This window comes from Falco cherrug, chromosome 9, assembly GCF_023634085.1.
Source record: "Falco cherrug isolate bFalChe1 chromosome 9, bFalChe1.pri, whole genome shotgun sequence".
Lineage (NCBI taxonomy): Eukaryota > Metazoa > Chordata > Aves > Falconiformes > Falconidae > Falco > Falco cherrug.
The window spans coordinates 57,061,343-57,085,075 of NC_073705.1; the positions used below are offsets into that span (position 1 = coordinate 57,061,343).

At 49.2% G+C, this 23,733-nt stretch overlaps 1 protein-coding gene across 2 annotated transcripts in view; it reads left to right on the top strand.

The window, feature by feature from the left end:
- Positions 1 to 23,733, top strand: part of PWWP2B (PWWP domain containing 2B) — a 93,950-nt gene that overhangs the window by 14,683 nt on the left and 55,534 nt on the right. Inside the window, exon 3 of one of the 2 annotated variants that reach the window (XM_055720649.1) lies at positions 6,753 to 7,290. The exons of the other annotated variant lie outside the window; for it this stretch is intronic. The gene's annotated coding sequence lies outside the window, so the exon portion shown is untranslated. Of the gene's footprint in view, positions 1 to 6,752; positions 7,291 to 23,733 lie in introns of those variants that run through there. 2 annotated transcript variants of the gene reach the window in all.

Here is a 23,733-nt window from a genome sequence, read left to right on the forward strand (position 1 = left end):
ATTCATTTACTTTTTCAGTCTGGAAAACCCTTTCTTTAACCCCAAACCATGGTGGTGGAATCATTAAACTTGAAAATACTGAAGGTTTTAATTTTACTGCTATTAGATTAATAGACTCTCAGTATTGGTACATTTAGCCATTCATCATAAAAAGCACACTGCTACTATGTACAGCAAAATCAAAGCTTGTTGCATACTTGCTATATATAGTAAGCTCTAATGTAAAATTTGGATCGTTGGGTTATGACTTCACCTTCAAAGATGTTCAGGGCTTTATATGTGCATGTAGCCAGTACTGCTTGCCAGCAGTTTTTGAAGCAACATAAATCACTGCTTTTTCCTTTCACCCCTTCTCTTCTGCTCTACCAATGGCACAAAAACCTTATATAACTTTATATAAAGTTCAGGTGATGATTGCTGTGATAGCTGAATTTCTAAAACCACCTGCCTGATCACATGAAATATTTCAGCCCAGGAGATGAATGCTTGAGATTTTTCTTGGCCTCGTTTCTAGATGGTTCAGTCAACTAAAACCAAGCATCCAACTTAATTGCTGTTTCTCAGTCTTCCTCCAAACAGTTCGGCGTCAGCGTCTCTGCATACTAATGCAAAGTAGGAGAACAAGTCTAAAGTAGACTGCATTGCATATTTGTGTGCCCCAGCGCTGGATGTCTGGAGCTGCACGTCTGGTGACATCCCACTGATTTTCCTGTTCCTCAAAGCACTTGCACGTTTGGCTTGTGACCACTGTGACTGCATTTGGAGACATTGAGATCTGTGCTGCTTCTCCCTTGTTTGTGCCATCTGTTGCCCCTCTTTCCCTCCGCTCTCTACTCCCAGGCGTATTTTTTGGAAATGCCAGCAGGCCATACATTGTGCTATTTCTAACCGCACACGAGCTGCGCGGATGCCCAAGAATGCTATCTGCTTACGTGAGCTGTAGCTTCAGCTGCCGAAGGAGATTTGTATCAACTGAAGGGCTTAACAACTCCTTTGGAAGCACAGCGAGCTGCTCTCTGGACTGAGGTTCTCCAAGCCCTATCTGGACCTTTAAGCACGTCCTAGTCATGCAGAGCAGCCCCCTCTGCAGCACAACTTCCCAGGGTGGGAGAGACTGGCTGTGTCTGTGTGGTGGGGAGAGGTGTCTGGATGAAGAGCCTGGAAACCTGTTTCTTTGAAAACTTTTAAAAATGATACAAAAAATTGAATTTCTGTAGCTTTTCCTTAATTGCATCTTCTTTACTTGTTTGGTTTTTAAACTCAAATGGAGCTGTTAAAACTGCGACTATGATTTACCTTTCCACACCAAGCAGGGTGAGTTCAGTGGGGGGACCCTGGGCAGAGGGGGCTGCCATGCGGTTCGGAGCCAGCCGTGCTGCTCGGCCGAGGGGGGAGGCCTCTGGCCTCCGCCTGAGGCTCAGAAGTGCATCCTACTTGTGCTGCGGTTGAGCAGATCTTTGCAGAGTGTGGAGCACCTCCAAGCTGCACATACTGAAAGCCTGCTTTGGGCCGAGGGAGGAGTAGGGGATTTTTGAAAGCTGAGGGACAGCTCTGTGTGGAAAAGTGCTTGTTACTCTGAAGGAGGAGTGCGCAAGGTCTTCATGCAGTAGCTGTGTGGTGTTAGTGGCACATGCAGCTGCTTGGCTGGTCAGGCCTGGTGACACAGATATTTCCCCTTTTAATGCTCAGGTGTGAAAGGCAGGACTTTAAACCCAAAAATCAATGTGAAGACTCTTAAATGCTGACAAACTTGCCAACTGTTAGCCCTGATACTGTTTTTTCCCTAAGTGCCCATTGCTGACATTGGGATCGAGGTGAATGGGAGTGTGTGGGCTGTGTGACAAACTGACTTCTCCCTAATAACAGACTTGAGGAAGCTGCCTGTGTCCTGCAAACTAAGTGGGGATGAGCTGGTGCCTGCTTTAGTTTTTTAAAATCTGCTTGATGCATCTGTTTTGCACTCTGTAGGTACCTTTACAGAATATGTGAGCTTTGTATTAACTAGTTTATGAATTTGCACATCCCAAGATTCTGTACATCTGAAATAGGTGTTTCGTGTCCGACAGTGATGACAGAGATGGGACTTAATACCTTGACTTCTGGAGTGCTTGTGCTCTTCATACCTACAGTCCCTGCACCCTGATCTCCAGCTTTTCGATCAGTTGGAAAGTGCTCAGTTTTCCTTGTGCCATCTGTGCCCCAGAGCAGGACCAGCGAGGGATTCTGCCACACACACCACTGGTGATGTCCATCTTGTCATCCTTGATGAGGGCAAGGGCTGTGTCTCCCAGCCATCCCAAGGCCACTGGGCTGGCCCCGGTGCCTGTGGGCAGCAGAAGGCTCTGTGTGCTCCGTCCCTGTGGATGCAGCATGGAGTGAAGGTCCATGTGTGGCTCCTTTGCCTGTGCAAGCGAACGTGACTCATCTCACTGTAGCAAGAGGGTCACAAATACTCTCCGGCATCTTGTGCCTGAGCCTTTCCCACATGAACTCCGTCAGCTGCCCTGCATTAGTTGTATAATCATCTCTTGGTCACTGGGTATGCATGTCTCTCTGGAAGGGAGGAGCTGGATATTTTTTTAATGAAGGCTTTTTTTCATTAAGTTGATTAATTTCTGAAGGAGTGAATGCTTTTAACTGATGTACCAGTTGCTGTTTAATCTGCATTAGATTCTTGCTATTGGAGGATCAGAGAGACTTGTTTTCATTAGAAAGCATATTTCCTGTGTGCTCTCTGCAGCTGAAGAAATTAATTGTAGCAAAATTACTTGTTTAACTTGCCTTATGAATGGTGACTTGCTCTATTTTCATGCAAGCCAATAATCAGAGCCTTTTCTTCATGCAGAAAGCAACCCTGTCAGAAAACAGAAAACCTTTGAACCTGATACAGGAGTTCTCATAGAGGAGCTTGGGTGGTGGAGTTTATTATTGGTGGACATAGCTATCAGCCTGTTCAAGTCAGCTGGATCCTGTTGCCTTGGGAGTTGGAGACGGTTCCAAAACCCTGCCCAGTGGGTCAGGGATAGGGGTCCTGGCTACCACCCAGGTAACCCCCTCCTGCCCCGGCCCTGCTCCCACTGGAGGAGAGCATGGGATGGAAGGACTTCCCAGGACTGCTGCCAGCAGCAGCCTCTCTGCCCTTCCCCTCGCCTTGTGCTGGTGACGTGGGCTGTTAAGCAGGTACTGCCTTTAGAAACAGAGCCCTGTGGGAGCCAGTCGGCTGCCTGTTGGAGGTCCTCTGGGTCCCCTGGCCCCTCACCCTCCTCCTCAGGGCTGTGGGAAGATAAGGCCCTGAGCTCAAGACAGGGCCCCTTGAGAGGGGAGATACCAGGAGGAAGGCTGATTTGGTGATGCTCAATTACAGCCTGCTGCTAATGGCATTATGATTAGAAAATACACCTCAAAATAAGCTGCTTGTGTGGACAAAATGAGCAGGCTTCTTGCTGCCATTGCTTCCCAGCCTGCCAGGACATGCGGGATAACCAAGGGGCTTGTGCTACTTGGGGCTGCAGCCGGTGAGGGTTTCAGTGCCGCAGCGCTCCAGGGCTTTCCAGAGAAGCCATCTGAAGGAGATGGGTTCCTGGCTCTGGCACACATGCGTGTCTCTTGGTCTTCACCTGGAGCTAGTCTGAGTGCTGCTGCTGCTGGTACAGCCCTGGGTGCCTGGTGGCATACCAGTGGACGCAGGAACCCCTTCAGTGCCGCATCTGGTAGTCTCACGAAGGCAAAAGGCGCAGGGCCCGGGATGCTCCCCGTGCTGCAGCATCTCTGCGGGAACTAGGCATGTCCTGCACCTCTCACCTGAAGGTCAAGGTGCGTGTGCCCTGAGCAGGGCAGAGCTGGTGTGAGCGGTGTCCCCACGCATTGACATCCTCGGGATGCAGTAATCTCAGAAGACAAATTGGCTTTCTGCACTCTGCTGCAGCTGTTAAATCTGAATTTGTGAATGTCTCTCGTAGATCCAAAACTTCATTTTTTTTAATTATGAATAAGCACTTGGCTTCAGGAGAGCTTTCTTGGCTTCCCTTTTGACACACAGCTTAGCACACAGACTGCTAGATCATGCCATTGTCCTGAGTCAGTCAGTGTGTTATGTATTCATTACTCATACGTGTGTCGAGGCTACAGCAATGTCCAGAATGTAGCATTTAAGCTGTTGCTCCATCTTGAAGATATTTTCTTTTCACACAAGTCTCTGAAGTTTTCCAGCACCGAAGAGAGAGTGTATGGGTGACTGTCACTGCATTGCTCCCCTGGAACACATGTTGAAAACTCCTGGGTCTGCTCAGGGCATTGCTTAAAACAACACCTGAGCTCTTACGGGGGGGGGCGGGCCTTGGACCCCTTGCTGAGCCTGGTCTGCGGAGCCCTGTGTTTCCAGGCCAGGACCACCTCCCGTCCATCCCCAGGCACAAGGAGCTGAGCAAGGTGGTGAGGTTTCCACATTTTGAGACGTGGAGCATCAGCTGTTTTAAAGCAGTTTGCCATTTCACCAGTGGAACCTGCTGCTCCCAGAGGAGACAGTCCCCACTCTCTGGCCCAGGTAATGTCATTGAGCAGCTGCAGTTCGGCCTCATCCCTGTCCCTGCGATGGGGGAGATGGGCCGGCGTCTGCCCTTGCGCAGGCAGAAGGCTTTGCTGGGAGCTTGTTTGGCATCTTGCATCTGTTGTGATGCTGCCTTCCTCCAAGTGTGAAAATATACTAAGAATAAAACCAGCCTGAGGGCTTGTTGTTACCTCCTCAGCAAGGAAATGCATTTTTTCCTGTTTAGACCAAATACTCTCAATCTGTGATCTGTCTCTAGAGGGTCAGCTTTTTGCAAAAAACATTTGAGGCATGTTCTGCCAAGTCCATGGACCTCACTAAGGCTTTGGGAGTTGTAAGATAGTAAGCCTGCAAGTGAATTTGTTGCATGCTCTTAAATCTTGCCATTCATCAGAAGGCAAAGGGATAGATTCTCCTGCACGATTAAGTATAAATTTATACTCTTGCTGACTATAGATAAGAGCCTTGTTGTGAGACATCACAGTTTCTTGGGAGTGGGATGATTCTGCGAGATACTGAAGGAGTTTATGAAACCTGATTGCCACCCTTTTCTGGAGTGTAGGTTTTAGGGCAGATGTTCATGGTGTATTGAATCAGCATTTTTGAAGTCTCAATTGTGTGGGCAATACTGAAGATCATTCTGGATGCTGAGTCTGGGTAAATCAGTGTCGCTTGTGGTTCCATGCCTGCAGGAGAAGTGCTGCTGCGTTTTCAGCAGCGTTGGAAATGTGATCATCTTCCTGTGTTTGGTGTTGGTGCTCTTGGCTTATTGTGTTCTGTATTTGTAAGTTGCAAACCTCAACTGAGAGGGATTTTTAAAGGTCTTTGATCTTTTGCTTCATAGCATTAATCCTGTTTGTCAGGAACGGATTTGAGCCTGTGTTTCCTGTGGTTCAGACTCGGCCATGTTAGTTGATTTGGCACGGATGTGTGCTAGGGCCAGTCAGGCTTTTGAACTGGTTTAAAGTGAACTGCGTTTGAAGTGTGGTGTAGCAATGCTTTTGCAGTTGGGAAGTGTTAAGTGTAGATCTGTCTCCATGCCATTTTCTTACTCATTTCTGTCTTATAGAGTTGCTTCACATGTCTTCTAGCTTCTTCGCTTGATCTTGTAGCCAAATGGATCCATCCTTTGAACTCTTCCAAGGCTTCCACTGTGTAACCTGACTTACAGAGCCCGTGCAAGTGCATGTTGCATGCAGGCGTACAAATGAGGATGCCTCTCTTGCTGTTTTTTGTTTTGACAGGCACATCCCTCTCCAGTAGATGTTGTCTTTTCAAGCCTGACGTTTGCCCTTTTGCCCTTCATCTTAGTGGCTGGTGTCTGGCGAGGAGGCCAGATGACAGCAGTGTAACACATCAGGCGTGGGTAGCTTCATTACCTTTTGGTACCTGTGATTCGGAGCATGTACTTTTGCACTTCTGAATTCTGAACAAGCATCTTGCATGCTCTTATCGCCTGCAGGCTGGTCAGTCATGGCATGGTCTGATGCACTCGGATTCAGCCTTCTTCAGATGGCTGCGTGGGAGGGGAGCAGCGTGTGGTCCTTGGAGAGACGCTGGCCATCCCAAGGGCTCCGCAGTGCTGCCATGGCACGTGCTTGCTTCTGCGGCCTGGAATGAGCAGTGGGCAGGGGAGCCTGTGGCAGGTGGGGGGTCCGAGGGCAGGCAGGGTGTCTTTTACCTCTGGAGGCAGAGAAGGTGGCGTGGCTGCTCTGCCTGTTCGTTAACTGGACTGGAGCACTGCAGCACCAGTCAACGTCTTGAGCAGTTGCAGGTACTTAGGAAAGCTTCTGTATGGCTTGCTCTCAAGGGGAAAATAATCCTGTTTTATAGATCATGCTGGAAAAGTGGAGGCAGATGTTCTTCACGTGGTGTGCTCTGTAGGGACTCGTGGCAGATTAACCTACAGTAACCCACCCTGAACGGGGACTTCAGAGTCTTTAAGCCAGAGACTGAAGATTTATTATCGTCACTGAAATTCATATCATGTCTGTGTTGGAGAAAATTCCCACTCTTACTTTGGGTTTGTTAACTTGACAAGTTTCTTCCAAAGCTGTAGCTGCTGCTGGTTTTGCCTGCCGGGCCAGCTGGGAGCAGGAGAATTCCTGGCTATATTTAGAGGAAACCCGGAGCGTGTGCCTCGCTGCTAATGCTGGTCCGTTCTGTGCCGCCTGCAGTAACCTCTCCCTCTTTCACTTTCTTCAAGGTAACAGAAGATAAGAGCACAGCTGTTCTCCTAGAGGGTCACGAAGTCTGTAATCATCCTGACATGCTCCCCAGGAGAATCTGGAGGTTGCCGTGTGCATGGCAGGAGGAGGAGTTTCCTTGTCAGATTGCACTGCTTTTCATCTGGGACAGGTGACAGGCACCGGGATGTGGAGTTAGGAGACTCTTCTGGTGTGAGGCTGGCAGGAAAGTCTTAAGGATATCTTACCCTAGGATAAGAATTTGATGAGTTGTACGGCCATGAACTAGGAGAACAGCAAAAACCACAACCTGGAATGTATTTATTACTTAAAAGTTAGCTATTCTTGATAAAATCCCAAAAAATATTGCTGCTGCTTATTTTACTTACAGATTTCACACACTTGTTAATTTTAAAGCTACCAAACTTTTACTCAATACTGTACTCTGAGAAATGTAATTGGAGCAGGACATGCAATAGAATGAAATCATTGTAGTGTCTTAAGTACAATGGACTCACTTTTGTGTCTATTAAAACTTGGAAAATGTGCAACACATAACTATTGGCTGTCATTGCATATGTTAAAGCTTTTTCATGTAATTTACTGCAGACCTGAGAGAATCAATGTTTTCAGGTATGTGAGCAAGCAGTCAGCTGCTAACTTGTATGGGTTTGTGTCCTAAACGTATGCTTTCTTAAGTCACCTGAAACAGCAGGCAGCACAGTCTTGGCTTGCTCACGGTGCTTGCGCAGAGGTGGGTGGTTAGCCTGACGGCTCCAACTGGAGAGCCAATTAATGTTTTCAACTAACTTGTGTTCACACCTAGTCAACAAGTGTAATTCAAGACCCCTTGAACACATGTTGTTGGATAGAAAGGATCTTCATCCTTACACATGACCAGAAGTGATTAGCAGTCTCTAAAAAACAGAAAACAAAGAGCTTTTGTACCAAATTTAGAATACAAATGGTTTACACACTGAAGTGACCTATGGACAAGGTTTTGTAACTGTATTGGTTAATTTTTTTGTTTTCACATTAGTCAAGCTTTCCTTTGGTTTCCCTCAGTCTAGAAACATCAGTTTGTGGTAATCTGTTGCTTCTGACGCTGGAGAAGACAGTTCAGAGTTGTCCCTGCTAGGTGTAATGTTGTCTGCATGTAGAAGATTGCCTGTGAGCTACAGGGTCGTTACACAGATTCTGCTTCCTGCTTGTCCTTCATCTGTTGCAGCAAACACTGTGATAAACTTGTCAAATTAGAAGAACGAGCGGATCGGAAGACATACAAGCTTGTGTTTTCCAGGTTCAAGCTGGTTTATATTGTGGTCTTTTGAATGTCTGCGAGAGAGGTCAGAGCTTCCCTTTTCTGTTTAACAACAACGAAGTTCAACAAGAAGAGTTAAACACCAAAAAAACCCTTCTGCTGAATCTCAGTAAGAGCATACAGTGAGTCAAATATGCTTCCCTTAAAACAGTTGGAAGACAGTGGTGCAAAACATGCAGGCTAAAATGCAACGCTGGACTAGAACATCTGTCTCTCAAGACTGATTTTGGCCACCTCTGCAAACAAATCAATAAGCTTCCTGTTTTCCAAAAATAAGTATTAAAAGGACAGCAGTATATAGCAAAGGAATGTGTTCCTGCACCTTGTGTAAAGCCTTTATGAAGCAGTTGTTTACCTGGGCATCTGCTTTGCCCATCTCCAAAGCAGGCTGCTTGGCTGGCAAAGATGCTCTTGTGCAGTGAGTACTCCCACTCATGGAGAAAACAGTTCTACCTTTCTTTGCCCCTGTCTGTCTGTCTTCAGGAGTTTCTTTGTGGGTTGTTTTTTCCCCCCCCTAGCATCTTCTCAAGCTAGGCCTAGGATTTGCTGATGGCTATGTGAGGTAGTTTTTGTTCTCTGTTCACACAGTTCTTTATTGTACAAAATCCCTGCCAAAAAGTGTTGCCAAGCTTTTTTGGCTGTAGCATTACAGCAGTTTGCTGAAGGGAGTTACAAGCAGCCTTCTGTCCATTTAAAAACATAAATTTAAAAAAGGCAAACAAAAATAACCAAGCCCCTACTCCCCCATGCTCTCAGGAAGAGTCCTCGTCTACTCCCATCTCTAGTGCAGGGCTGCTCCTGCCTGCGCGTGGAAAGGCTGCGCTGTGGTTGAAGGAGATGCCAAGAACAACAGGTGAGTCCTGGCAGCTTTCCTGAGAAGGCTAGCAGATGTCACTCAAGTCCCATGATCAGGCAGAAACATCCTTCAGATGTCCAGAAACTCCTCAGGCGTTCAGTCTCTGCTTGGTGTGAGGGAGAGTTACGAGACCTCCCATTGGGGCCACTGATTTTTCTCTGGGCTTGGGGCAGAAAACAGATTGAGGAGGTAAGCTGAAGGCCAGTGTCAGTCCTCGTAATGCTGGACGTGGTCCCCAGGATGGAGTTGTTTAAGAGTGGATGTCCAAGAGTTTCTTCCCATGATAATTTGGCTCTGCAGTAAAACCCGTGGTGCACGTAAACGTGCTCTGCCAGTTGTTTAACCAAGCAGGGGAAACCTGTCTGCCCTCTGCTTCTGCCTTGATAGTTGCTGTCATCTCATGCCCACAGAGCAGTGGTTGTGCTCCTCTGTGCTGGTGGAGGAGGGCCTGGTATCCCTTCCCTATGGTCCCTTGCAGGTCGCTGTGTCCTGCTAGTCCCCTGTCACCCAGAGCTCAGCTTCTGCTGCCCTTGCACCTGGATGGGTGACATTCCTGACATTGCTGGGGCCTTTAGAAAGCAAACAATGGGCTTTTACTGCCTGAAACTCCTTGCCAGTGCAGAGGGGAAGGGGAGAATGTGGGTGTTAGCCCTCCTCAGGTCCTGTGTCAGCAGTTGGGAGGTTTGAAGAACTGGTTTGCTGCCCTTCTCTGCCAGGAGGGCTGGGGAGGGACCCTCCTCCTAAGAGGACGGGAAGGTCGTGTGTGCTGGGACTCAGTTTTTTTGTCTTTTACCCTTGTGATGCCAGGTGGCCTGACACGCGTGTGTCTGTGTTAACACCAGCTTAAAGAATGAAGACAAGTGAAATTTAAGCACTGCAGGTGAGTCACTCGATTTTTGCCACTTTACTGAGAACTACTACAGGGAGTTTCAGTGAAAACATGATAATGGAGAAAATAGTGCTTAGGAGGCACATGCGTGGATTGGGCACTGGGGTCCTTCTCTGAATCAGGTGCTCAGTGCCAGATGTAGGTTTAAACACCAGCCTTAAACAGTATCCCAACAAAAAGCACACCTTTGGATCTGCATATGGGAGCTGAAGAAACTGCCTTGCTTCACCTTGGTGAAAAGGTGTTTCTTTGGTTTTGGCAAGGCTTAAACCAAAAACCTTGCAGCAAATTGCTTTTCTTGCCTTGGCCGTTACGCAGATAAATTAAAATAATTTCTCAGCAAATGCAAAACCATAGATCAAGAACACAGTGTTGTTTCATTTCTTAACTGATTTTAAAAAGCTAATGTAGAAGTTTTGAGATGTCTTTTTTAATAATGCAAAGTTTGAGTGGCTTGCTTTAGTCTTTTATTCTGTCAGAGGAAAAGCTCCATTGGGTTAAAACCTAGATGGGAATGTTCAGGAATAGTAAGTGGTCGTTAGTACTCTCTGTAATAGGTTCTGTGCTGCCCCTTGAACGTGGTTAACAGATTTCTATGTGCTGTGAAGTTTCACTTCTTGCTCAATTTTTAAGGTTTCCCGCCTTATACTTTTAAAACTTACACGTGGCTTTAGGAAAGGGTGGGCCTTTTTCAGTCCATTTCAATACTTGTTACACTGAAGGGTTATTATAGTCTCTCCTGCTCCGCACTGTGGTTTTGGAGGTTTCCTGCTGGATCCTACAGCTGTGCTTCAGCTCACACAGCTGATTTCCTAAATGCAAGCCCTTGCAGAATCTGAGTATGGCTTTCAGTGTGTGTGCGGGTTCAGTATTTTATCCTGATGCTACTCAAACCAATACTAAACCTATCACTGTTTTTTCTCATAAGGCATTTTGCTAGTATTCTGAATCTACAGATGAAATTTTATGTGTATAATCCACATTCCTTTTACTTGGCCTCATGTCTGACCTGCCTTGGGCAGGTTTTCCAGTCCCGAAAGCTGCCCCAGTGCCCTGCTGCAGCCAGGTTCCCCTCCCCAGGCGGCACTCGTACCCTCCCAAGGGCAAATGGTATTTTCTACAGCCAGGGAGTGAGTCAGGTTATTTCTGTTCAAAGCCATGATTTCTAACCAAATTTGTGTATCCTATCTTTTCTGACTTACTACATTTATTAAAAGGAACTAGCTGTGTAGGTGGCCTGACCTCATAGTTTCTGTTGCTTCGTGGGCTGTAGGCTTGCTGGGAAGGGCGGCCGGTGAGGGGTGGCGACGGCACTGTGATGCCCGTTGGGGAGCCCGTTTGGGAGCCCAGCTGTAGTTTGGAAAGGGGTGGTTTCCCCTGGGGGCCGGGGGTGGGTGGCACCAGGGGGAGGGTGAGCAGGGAGCCGCAGTCTCCCCCTGCCTGGTGTGCTTAATTAACTTCGTTTGCACTAATCCCTTTGGTCAGTACAGCTCTATGGTCGGGGCTGGTGAAGCCATGCCTGGTGTCCCATGAGATGTCCCCACCGTGCTCCGGAATGACAGGGGTGCGTGCTCCGGAGTGACAGGGGTGCGTAGCATGCTGCCCCAAGGGCAGGGTCCCTTGCAGGCTGGGTTAGCTAAGGGAACGGATATTTTGCTGAGCTAACCTTGGAGCTGTGGCACCTAATGATGCGCTATTTAAATAACCTTTTGTTCTGTGCTAATAAATCCATTCACTCACAGAATAAGAAAACCACATGTTTTCGATTCCATCAGGGTTCCTAAGGCATAGATGAGATTTTTACTCGTTTCTTTATTGTAGTGTACAGTTAGCTTACTGCTTATTTCATGCTGGTAAGGGCTAGCAGAGCCACCAGAGCTGTTGCACCAGCTGCCTTGGTGGCATCTCCAGCAGAACAGCTTGCGCCTGCGCCGGGCAGCAGGGACGGGGGCTCCCGTGGGGCTGTGCCGGGCTGGGTGGTGGCAGAGGCTGGCCCCTTCCACTCTCAGTTCTCTGCTTTTCCCTTTCTGGGGTGTTTGCCCCAGCTCGCCTTGGGACCCGTGCTCTGCAGGTCCTGCTGCGCTCTGTGTGGCCCCGTATAAATGCAAATCCCTGCCGAGCACTTGTGCTGGGGATAGTGAGGATAAAGGGGACTAGCCTGGGGTGATGGTGGCAAAACGTCGCAGCACCTGCTTCTGTCTAAATATCATCTGTGATGTTTTTCTAAAGCTTACTCTTTTGTCTTTCTTCCAGTTTCGTGCTTTTCTGTGCTCGGTTCTCCATTTGGGCACTTCCTGGGTGTCCTCCCCGCTCCACCTGGCTGTCGGACTGGGCAGGGAAAGCCAAGCTCTGCCAAGGGGCTCCTGGCAAGGGGCTCCCTGCGCCCTGACACCCCTCAGGCCCCTGTGCCTCTCTGAAATGCCTCATGCAGCAGAACAGCCTTAAAAATTAAGAACAAGTGGAAGAGGGGGCTCTGGTTCGCCTGCCGTGAAGGCAGCGCTGTGGCTGGAAGCATTCATGCAGGCCTTTGCTTTTGTAGCGTCAGCTTTGGTGTTTCTCAAGCTTTTCCACTGACCTGAAGTAAATGTTTCTCATACTTTGACTTTGTGAAATTTCAGCTTTCTTCCTGGCCTAGTGTTGACTAGGGGAAAGGCCATTTTAAAGTGAATAGGATGAAAATCCATTTCCCAAACAACTTTGTCTTTGTCATTCATGATGGGCCCGTGGGACTGCACTGGGGAGATGATTCTCAACAACTGGTAGCAGTGTCTTTAAGTTTGTCATTTTTGACCATTTCTCCTTATTTCCCCTTTCCTGATTAAGCTATGGCCAATAAGAATATCAACATCTTAATGCATTTTAACTGTATTGATGCTGGTGCGCTGGTTTTAGAGGCTGTGATAACATCAATTGGAGCAGCAGCACCACTGACTGAACAAACAAGCTCTTGGCAAGCATAGCAGTCTGGGGAGCCACAGGGAGAAGACCAGACCCAGACCTGCCCCAAATCACGGGCAGTGCTGCTTGTCCAGGTGGAAGGTGTAGGAGCATAGGTCCCATGGGCTGGCTGCCAAGTGTCAGAGCAAGCCGGTGAAATATGAAGCTGATACCTTAATGCAAAACAGGGAGAAAGGCTACTATATTATTTTTTTTTTTAAATGAGTGTTTTGTAGGACTCTCAATTCTTTGGAGCCAAGCAGGATCCCTCGGGGGCTGCAGTGAACATGCATGTGTTGGTGGAGTAGTCATGTCTTGCTGGCATAACGGTCCAGCGGGGCCACTGGTCCCTTTGTGCTTGGGGCCGATGATGAGCAGGCACGTGGGCTGCATGCAGCCTTCACCAGCAGGCTCCCTGCCTCTGCCGCGAGAGAGGAATTCAGCTGAGAGAGGGGATCTGCCCTCAAACTGTGGACCTCAAAGCACATCCTTTGCCACTGGTGCAAGGGCAGACAGGTTGTGTAAGGACAGAAGATGCAAAGCAAGGCCCCCCGGTGCTGGGGGACTGAAGGAAAGGCAGAACAGCTCCGTTGGGTTGTCCCAGAAAACCAGAGTCAATCAAAGCTCCATCTCCCAGGACAGCAGCATCACCATTTCTCATTCCTAATGCACTTTAGTTGCTGTTGGCACCAGTCTGGTTTTCACAGGGTTTTTAGTCACCCCTTCTGGGAAAAACTGTGCTTACAGCCAAACCTGCTGGATTTTAGCAACAGTTTTGTGTTCATCTGTCCTCCTGACTTGGCTGCAACCTTACAACAGTAATCCTGGGGCTACAGTATCCCTTAATAGGTAGGAGAAAATGGGAAGTTGAACTTTTAAAGATGAAAGTAGCTTTATGCTGGCAAAAGAATTATCTGCTGTTCTGATATGTAGTAATTTTCTCACTTTAGCTAGATCTTTAAGATTATTACTACTATCCATTTTTTATTACAGCTTGTAGCAGAGAATTTCTAAGCAGCCTTGATGTGGTGTTTTCTGTGTCAGGGACTAATGGCTCTGCTGTGACACCAGGGAGGAACCCCAAGCATCAGTAGTTGGACGGGACCTGGGGTCCCCCCACCCCATGGCTGTCCTATCCCTTGGCAGGGACCCTGGAGGCCAGGGCACCTGGAGCATCGCTCTGCCTGTCACCACTCCTCATATCTGTGTCCATCCCTGCCAGCATCCCAGCAGGGAGGTCATGACCGAAGGCTGCCATGAGCCCTGGCTGGGTAGCAGCACAGCTCTTGCTCGGTGTCAGTCCGAGTTTCTGTGCTTCCAGTCTGAGCTCCCATTTGCTCAGGAGGGACCAGCCTGAGCACAGGCGGTGGGGGTTGACCGAGCTGACAGGCACCGCGAAGAGCTAGACACAGGTGCCTGACTCCCCAGTGATGCTCCAGTTAACCTAATTAAAAGAAGCTAGCTTTAATCCAATCAAACATCTGTCTTGTATGGAAAATGTTTTCTTTCTCCTAAAGTATATTTATTTTTTTAAGTGCATATTATAAAGCACAAAGTTGGTCACGTTGTTTTTAAAACTAATTTCTCAGGAAGAACTCATAAATTTTAAGCTGTTTTTCATTAGACAGCAAAACCTGAAGCATTTGGCTTTGATACCCGAAGCTTAACATGGCTTGAAACAGAATATAATTAAAATAGAGAATCCGAAGTGCAGCTGAACCGAATATGGAGCAACTGCACTGACAGGCTTGGCAGGAGGGAAAGGGCTGTTTGTTATTCTTTGCTGAAAGTCCTTGGTGTCACTGGTGTCACGCTGAAGGTGTGTGAGGATGAAGTGCTGGCCCCGAGGTGCAGCGGGGCCAGTTTTGGAGGAGGTGTGGGGCCCTGCTGTGCCGGGGCTGGTGCTGCTGCTCGGGGCTCGGCACCACAGTGCCGATCCCCTGTGCCACGGGTTTCCCACGGCCCAGCCTGGAGCAGGGAAACGATCTGGGGCCAAATCCCCTGAAATTCAGCATCCACCCATTCGGTGGAGGGGGGGTGCCCAAGGGGCTCCCAGCACCCTCACTGAAAGCAGCCGTACACCCTGATTTGCTCCTGTTCTAAGGAACTGGATGCAGTCTGGCCCCAGCGAGGGAGGGGGCTAACTAACAAATACTAAGGCACTGGTGCAGAGCTGGGCAGGGGGCTCTGGTCTGTGGTGCAGGAGGTGCAGCAGGCGCAGCCACCGGCAGCAGCAGTCTTGCCTGGCACACACAGGGACGTGATGCACCAAGGGGCATGGTGCACCAAGGGGATGCAGTGCACATGGTCCCTGCCTGGGATGGGGCCGAGCTGTTGCTGGCAAACCCGGGGTGGGAACAGTAGTACTGGGTCACTCAGCCCGCGTGCAATGGCTGCAGGAAGGTGAAGGTGGTTCTGGTGCCGGTGAAGAAGCATAGGCTGGGCAGCAGTGGGGACTCATGAGTGGAGGGGCCAGGGTGGTGGGGGTCCCAGCCCTGCAGCCCCACACAAGCACATGGACCTGGGACCGGAGTTTACTCTGGCATTGAAATTTGGTCTTGTTTTGCATCTTGTTGCTGGTGTGGGGGTGGGGATCCTTTCTGCTTTGATTCTGTTTATGACTTTCCTCCACCCCATCATTTTGCTCAGCAACATCGTTTGTAGAAGCCTGTAATGATTCTGCATGGTTTTAATTTGCTTATGGGTGTGAGATAATGAGTGGTTTGAAATCAGGCTTTGCTGGCTGGTGCGTTGTCACTGCGTGCTCCTGGTCAGCCGGACCCTCTCCTGCTCAGCACCGCAGCTTTGCTGCAGAAAGTCCCAGGCACAATCCTGCACTATTGCAAGTGATCAGTGATTCAGTTAGTACAAGGGTGTCATAGGCACAAATATCTGTATCAATGAGTTTTAAGTAAGAATGCTCATGTTACTGTAGCCTCTCCAAACCATATTTATTTATAATTTCCACAGCTGAAGCTCTGTTGCTAAAGAAAAATTGAATTTTCCCAGTGGCACAGAGGCTTGGCTGATGAGTCATTGTGCTTCATTAGCTAATCTTAGATCTGCTGTGAATTACTCAGTGACTGCTGATACAAAGTGGGCTGAGAAAATGCTCGTTTTGAGTGGATAATTTTAGAATTTGGGTCTCTTCCCTGGCAGGGGAAGGTGTGAGTGCATGGGGCTTCAGAGCTGCTTGGGTAGGTGTATGCTGCTCTCCCAAGCGTATCTTAAAGCATAAAGACAAACTGAAGAGCTTGTGCTATTTTCTCAAGTTAGATCCTTGTGTGAATTTCAGTTATGTGAAGATATTTTATTAAATTCAGGAATAGCTCGTGTAAGTAAGTATGTACTGAATAAGATGGATTATGTAGTGGGGGTAATGGCCCTAGTGAGAGAGGGCTGGGGACAATGGGGTTTGTATCAGCAACATGAAGTGTTGAATATTAGCAACATTAAGTGTCGAAGTCTGTAATGGAGGAGCACAAAAGTGTTTTTGGGGGGAATGGTAATTTTCAGCTTTAACTACACAGGTGATGATGTTTTCCTCTGAAGTCCCTGAAAAGGTGACTGAGAAAGCGAGACCACATGTGTTCTCTGTGAAGTATCTGTGTTCCCAGCGGAAAATGCAAAGGGATCGTGAACCCAAAACCCTGAAAGATCCCTGCTGGGCCCCCCATGCAGCACAGCAGCATCCGCCGGGTTCCTGTCGCCTGAGCTCTGGGTGCCGCGGAGTGATGCCCGTGGGCCGCTGCTGACCCGTGGGACCTCAGCTCTGCCATGCGTGGGGTCCCGCTGGGTGCCGTGCCGCCATGCATGCCACCGCGAGACTGCATTACCAGGGTTGGGCTGCCACAAGTCATTCCATGTCAGACTGAAGAGCTTTTGGCTCAGCACCCATCTGCTTCTGCAGGAGAATGCAGAAAATGTTTTTAAGGGCTGTTATGAAGTGGCCTGGCCACCAAGGAGGTTGCCCAAACTCTTCACGGCTAATTGACAACCCGGCGTGCAAGGAGCAGCCAAGCTGTGAGGTGGTGATCGCTGCTTTTAGCCATGGAGTGTTCGTTCTGCTTTCTGAAAGCTGACTTTTCAACAGAGTGTCTTGTGATTTGGAGTTCCTAACACTAAACCGATTTGAGCATCATTTCATTGGCTTTGTTTCCTGATTTCAATATTTAAATCAGTATTGCGCTCCTATTAGTTACCTTCTTCTGCATTAAAACAGGACAATTACTACTTTAAATCTTCTTGGCTGGTTTCTAATCTTAGTTGCTCAATAGGTTCATGTGAGGGACTTTCTAAGATGTTGTCACCGTACAGCTCGTGTCGGCAGGTCCTGCTTTACCCATGGTTTGGTTGGTGTATTGGGGGCCTGCCGGGTTTCCCCCAGGCCCCCTGCCCTGGAGCCCTGCCGGTTCCCCAGGCATGTGCGCAGAGCAGCAGCCATGCCATGGAGGGTGACAGCCCTGTCCCCCACCCATGGGCGTCTGGGGGTGGGCAAGGGCCACTGGTTCTGTGCCATGGTGTGGGGCCTCCTCCCCATGGGAGCTTTTCGGGTGGTGGGAGACATTTCCTGGGGGAGCGGGGATGTTCCTGTTGGTATGATGCTTTTTATCTTTCTTTTTATTATGGCTTGCATGTGCACCAAAAATTGTATTAGCAGTTTCCCAAGCAGCATTTTCCACTGTGGCTTGAACTAACGAAGTTTGTTGTAATATACAGGTAATTTTTTCTTCCTGGTGCTAGCTGTTGTCAGCTGCTCATAAATGCTGCCTGGCTCAGCCCCACTGGTTTGTCCCTGACATATGAAACACTTCTTGGTATGATAATTGCAGCAATTTCAAGAAATAGGAGTAGGGGTCTGGACAGGAACTGCCTTTGGAAACATCTGTTTCACCTTTCTATCTATGACCTCTTTCTGAAAAAATCTCTTTAAATTAAAAAAAAATAAAAAATTGCTCAATATAATACGGTCCCTGGAGTGACTTACAAATGGCTATAAAAGCTACACTAATGCAACTTCACCCTTACAAACTGATACCCAGTGGGAAGAAAACCCCACAGCCTCCATCCACAAACCTCTCCTCACAGGGGATCGAATTTGTAACACCAGTTTTTCTGAGTTTCATCTTCTCTGATGCTGCCTTTCCCTCTAGTGTGGCTTGTCCCCCCTGTAACATGCCCTGGGTACCAGCTGCAGGGGAGTGCAAGGGGGGTTGCAGGTCAGGCGCACGCCGAGCAAGGTCAGAGCATGCAGTGAGTGCCACGTGCCAGCAGCTCTTTGCTCCTTAGACCAGGGCGATGCTGTAGGTGACGAGTGTTGGGGTGGTCCCAGAGGTCCAGACTAACCTGAAAACCCTCCTGTAGCAAACCTCTGGTCTCGGATGATCCCGGCAGGACAAAGGCTATTGGGAAGAGTGCGGTGCTTGCTCAGTGCTGGTCAGTGTGTTGGCAGCCTGTGGGCAGACGGGGGACTGGCACGGGTATTGCCCCTCCAGCGCCCACCCCCTGTTTGGTGGTGCAGAGCTCAGAGCGCTGGCCCGGATGCCATGTGGCGTGTCCGTCTCCACATCTGGCTGGGTCATAGCAGTGGTCCCTGCGGGACATGGGTGCTATGGCTGGGGGGTAGTGGTGGGCACGCTGCCCTCTTCCTCGAGCAGTGAGATGGGTTTTGGTGGGAGTGCATCCAGAGCTGGTAGGTGATGGTACAGCCACAGGCAGGCCGTACCCACCAGCCATCAGGGGCTGGATGGGGCTGGGGAAGGGGGGCAGTTTGCACACAGGATGGGAAGGAGGACAGGTTATTTATCGGGTGTGGGGAAGCTGCTTGTGTCCTGACAGCCTGGAGAGCAGGAGAGGGTCAGAACAATGCGAGGGGTGGTACACCAGTCCAATGTTGGGCTGCCTGAGCCACAGGCAGGAACGGGGTCTCTCAGTAGGGGAGAACCTGGGTTTGGTGCGAGGCTGCACCAGCTTTGTTATGTTCGGAGACTTGCAAAACGTAACTTCCCATGAGAGAAGGGTGTTTGCTAGATGGGAAAGGCCTGACTCAGACCTTCCTCTGCTCCACCTGCAGACTTCGGCTGGCTCAGCATCAGACCACTGTGCCAGGCAGAATCAGCACAGAATTTTCCAAAGGAGCTAAATTTGGCTACGTAGCACAGCAGAGAGGGACAGTGAGACATGGGACCCCCCCCCATGCCCCTGGTCCCTGCAGGGGACAGCCATCCTGCTGCCAGTGAGGTCCGCGCCTGCTCGGGCTGTGGGCTGCAGGGCGGGAGCTGCCAGCACCCACGGCACGGGTCTGCCCTGCATCCCACTCAACACGTAACACAGAGAAAACCAGCAGCTCACTAACATGCAGATTGGTATCTCCTCCTTTGTACAGACTGCAGAAGGCTTTGGAGGAAAGCTGATGCTTGCTTGGCTTAATTAAACTTGTTCAATAATGTTATCTTTGCTGTTTGCTATGCCCGGTCCCAATCGCACCTTCCTGGAAGGGTCTGTAATAGGGTCCTGCTGCTGCTCTCACCAGGGGCAGCTTTGCGCCTATATCTAATTAATCCTTATTTCAAGGTTAAACAGGTCTTCCCATCACAGAAGTTAATTATCAGCTGTGATTGCTGTGTTTTTTCCCCCTTCCATTAGAGGTACTAGGGATTATAATCAGCCAGTTAGGATCAGCTGCTTGCACAACAGTGATGAATGCTCTTTCTTAGGTGGTATCACTAGTGATTCCTTTTTTACCATCAACTGATGTCTCTTTGGGAAGCGTGGAAAAGCATTCTGTTTAGAAAAGCATTTTTTGTGCAGGGCTTTGGGTTTTTCCCTTTCCTACAACTCAGCAAACGAAATTGTTGTTTACCAGCGCTGCCCATACACATCATCTGTCGCTGCAGAATGGGACCTGTAATTCTCTACACGAGGGAGTGATGGCCGCGGCCAGAAATCAGGACTTCCTTCCTCCTGGAATTTATAGGTTCAATAATAATTCATTTTAAAGTATTTTGCATCTGCTGCAGAAGAAAAATCCAGACACGCTTCACCCTGAAATAGGTCACCCAGACCTCTGTTCCTGACAGTCTCAGTTGAAGCTGGACCTGGGAGGTGCTGCTGGGAACTGCTGCGGGCAGGGCTCACCAGGGCAGCCGACCTGCCACCTTCTCCAGCTCAGATAAACCTTACCAGCCCTACCACCCACTGATCAGCGTTACGGGGAGAAAATTGTAATGGCTGATGGATGGAGGAGAGCCCAGCGAGGACGCAACTTCTCAGGGACAAAATACAGCCTGAAAAGTTGAGCAGCTGGCTGAACCAGCAAGGGGAGGGCTGCTGACCTACAGTAACTGAGGTGCAGAGTGGTCTGGAGGAACTGACAATAAAGAGAAGTGAGGTCATGCAGTGGGAACAAAATAAGAAACACATTCCTGTCCAATTGTCTAGAATTTCCTGTCTAGAAAATATGTTCTTAATGCTTACATCCGCTGTTTGGGCTGGAAGGAGCGTTGTCTCTGGTGCCAGCGAAGGTCCCGGCCATGCCCGTGCTGGCATGGTGCCTCAGCACGGCGCTCACAGGGAGCACTGGGGAGCTGGGCTCCGTGCCGCTGATCCTGCTACTGGAGGGTCCAAAGCAGCTTTGGTGGGGCTGTTGGACTCACACCTACGGCAAAGCGCTGCCAAATTTTGCAAGGGATCTCTTAATAAATTACTTGTCCCTATGAGATTTGAAAGCAATTCTGCAGTCTTGCAAAAATTGTATTAATGTCTGCTTTAGCAACTTACCTCTCTTCTCACTCAATTGACTTAAAATATGGCAATGAGTAATCAAATCACTAATGCACTGCTGCAGAAATGCTTAAAGAAGAAGAAAGTGCCACTTATGTCAATAAATATTTTTTTGCAGCAGAACTGAAACCCAGACAAACATAGGGAGCCTGTTACTCCAGTAATTCAGATCTTCTACTTAAAAGAGATAAGTGAATTGTTTATCTACCAGAAATGTGGGATTTCAGGCATTTTGTTTTGGCTTTTCAGTTGCATTTGTTAGGTCCTGCTAACCTAATTGCAAGCACTGGCGATAACTTTATCACTGTTATTTGCAATTATCTTGGGCAGAGAATTCCCAGTGGGGCTGGCTGGAACACCCCAGCTGGGTCCAGCTGCGGAGGCAGCCCCTGCAGCATCGTGTTGCAGGGGAGTTTGACATTTTCAGTTTGACGCCTGTGATGTAAAGGCAAAGCTGGCCTCATGGTGACTTCTCTCGGGGATTTTCTACCTGCCCTGTTCTCAGCAGCCTTCCTAGGTGGCACGCTGGGAACTGACTGCGCTGTGCCCACATGAAGCCTCCCTTTTCTGGCTTCGCTTGTTTGTTGCTGAAGCCTCAGCAGGAAAAGTCTGATGGAGGCAAGATTTGGGAGGTGATGGAAGGGCAAATCAGAGCTTGCCCCCGCACACCTCTGTGAGGAAGAGAGCAGTGAGAGCTGACACCATGGCAGCAGGCAGGGGCTCGGCTGGCTTTGAAGGAGATGTTTGAAGCAGTTGCTGCTTTGCCCAGTGTGTACCTACAGGTGCTGAGCATCCCAAGAGGAGATCCCAGCAGGCGAAGGGGAGGAAAAAGGGGAATGAAGGGGCCAGGGAAAGAGTCTGCGCTCCTCTGGGGAGAAGACTAAAAAGTGGAGTGTCCTAAAGCCACTAAAGTTCTCCACTCCTGTTCTCACCGAGGGCTTTTCAAGTGCAGAGCCTGGCTCAGGTGCTGTGGGAGGCAGCGGTGTGAGGAGAGTGGCAGGTCTCAGCAGGCGATCCAGAAGCACGTGCCATCGCCCAGCAGTCTCAGGCAGAGGCTGGCAGGAGGCTGGGTTCATGCTTTTCATGGTGGTGTTCAGCTCCTGACCCCGTGGGACCAAAATGCAGTGTGTGGCTGGGGGAGAAGCTCCATTTTGTCTTTTCACTGAGCTTATGGATTTTTCTGTGCCTGATGCAATGCAGATGCAGCAGGGTGGGAGGCATCTTCATGGTGTTTCACTCAGGTGGCGGTGTGATGTGGAGAGCCTTTTGCCTTGCTGTGTCTGACAGACAAGCCCAGGCCAGATCCATGCTTCTGGTTTGTTGTTCCTTAGCTGCTGATAATTACAGATATATTAATTGGGCAGCTATTTGTAATATGTTCAAGGCTCCTGATGTGGTAAGGACAGTGGACTTGAGGGCAGAACAGCAAGTAGATGCGTTATACTGAAGACCTTTTGAAATAAATCAAGTTCTCAGGCCCAGCGCTCTCAGAAATGCCTTTCAGAAGTTGATGGAAATTCAGCACAGGTGGCAGCGGGAGCAGACGGTGCACGGGGAGGGACCCATGGCAGGGCAGGGTGGCTGGCGTGGGCACGGCCACTGGGCTGGGACACAAGCAGGGGCTCCTATGGCTGCTGCATGCAGTGACTAATTGCCCACAGAAGTGACAGCAGAACGAGCGTGTGAACTCCTGGTCTCCGGGGGCACGCTGGCTGGGTGTTCACAGACAGAGAAGAGCCTGAGGAGTGATGCAGGGCCGGCTGCAGGGAGGGATTCTCTGCAGCAGGAGCCGGCTGTGGGAGGCAGTGGGTAGCACCGGCTGGTGAGATGGAGGCAAATGGCCTCAAAGTGAAAACATCTATGCAGTGAAAGGATGATGGAGAGAAAGTTAAAAGGAGAAAAAGGTGGGGGTTGAGAGGCACTGGAGCTAGTAAATTGAAATCACTCCTCAAACCGGCCAGTAAACGGAGAGCTGCTTGCAGGTTATGGCAGCCGCTCTCCGATTGAACGCTGCCTTTCCCAGGGCAAACGGCACCAAATGTCCCCAACATGGGAAATGACTGTTGTAGGCACCGGTGACCCTGCTCTGTGTCTTTGCAGCAAGTGCTACACCTATGCAGTTTACTTGAACGATAATGGAAATTTCCTAACTGCAGTGAAGCGTGCTGCTTCCCTCCCAAAGCCTGACCCATCTCCTCCCAGTCCCTTCCTCCCTAAACAAACTACCCTGACCGCCAAGGTATGGCTTTTCCCATGGGATGTGGCTCTGGGCCCCAAGGAGCCGACCCACGGGTCCTGCACAGCTGGAACTCCTGTACCACAGTGGTCAACGCTGTGTGGAAACTGCATTCCCACCCTGCCCCCTGCCCACCCCCCACTCCTAGCCTGTTAGAAAAAAGAACATCACCAGAAAATTACTTATAATGATTTCTCTGAAATTGAATTTAAAGATTTGCTGATCTTCCTGCCACGTGGTGAATTAACGAGGTAACAGGGCTAACTTAGAGAAGGGAACTTCTGTACTTGCTTTCCTCTACACGGCACAGATATCTCCAGGTGTTTGCAGCTTTGGCTTTTTAAACTTAGCCATGCTGCTAGAAGTGGGAGTGAGTACTGAACAGAGTTCCTTTATTCTGAAAACATGACTTTCGTGAGTTACGTTTTGCATAGCATGGTGCTAATGGGACGCATGCTCCTGTGCGGCTGCTGCTCTGTCCTGCGGTACCCGGCCCGGCTGAAGCCCCTGGTGCGGTGGGACTGACGCTCATCCTTGCTCCCGTGGAGACAGCTGACATTGGGATACGGTTGCATGAGCTTTTTCAGACCCACATCATCAAACCCTGCTCTCAGCTTGCACCTTTTAAAGGGACACAAAATGAATTTTCTTCAAGTAGCTCAAAAATTAAAAAAATAACCCTTGTCTCTTAAAACCTAGCCCAAGCCTAAACAGCTACAGGAATCTCCTTAATTAAAACATTTGTTAAAAAGTTTTGTGCTAGAGAAACTTTGACTACTATGGAAAACTAAAGTGATTTTCTTTTAAAGCAGTAAAGGCCATTAAGAAGAGATATGATCACCAACCTCAAACATTCATAAGGCACCGATGAGCCTCCCCAGAATTCAACAATAAAAACGTGGGTTTGCATCCTTGTCATGTGGGCTTGGAGCCTTGACTCATTTCAGATGTTGAATTTTTTTTTTCATATCTATGAGGGC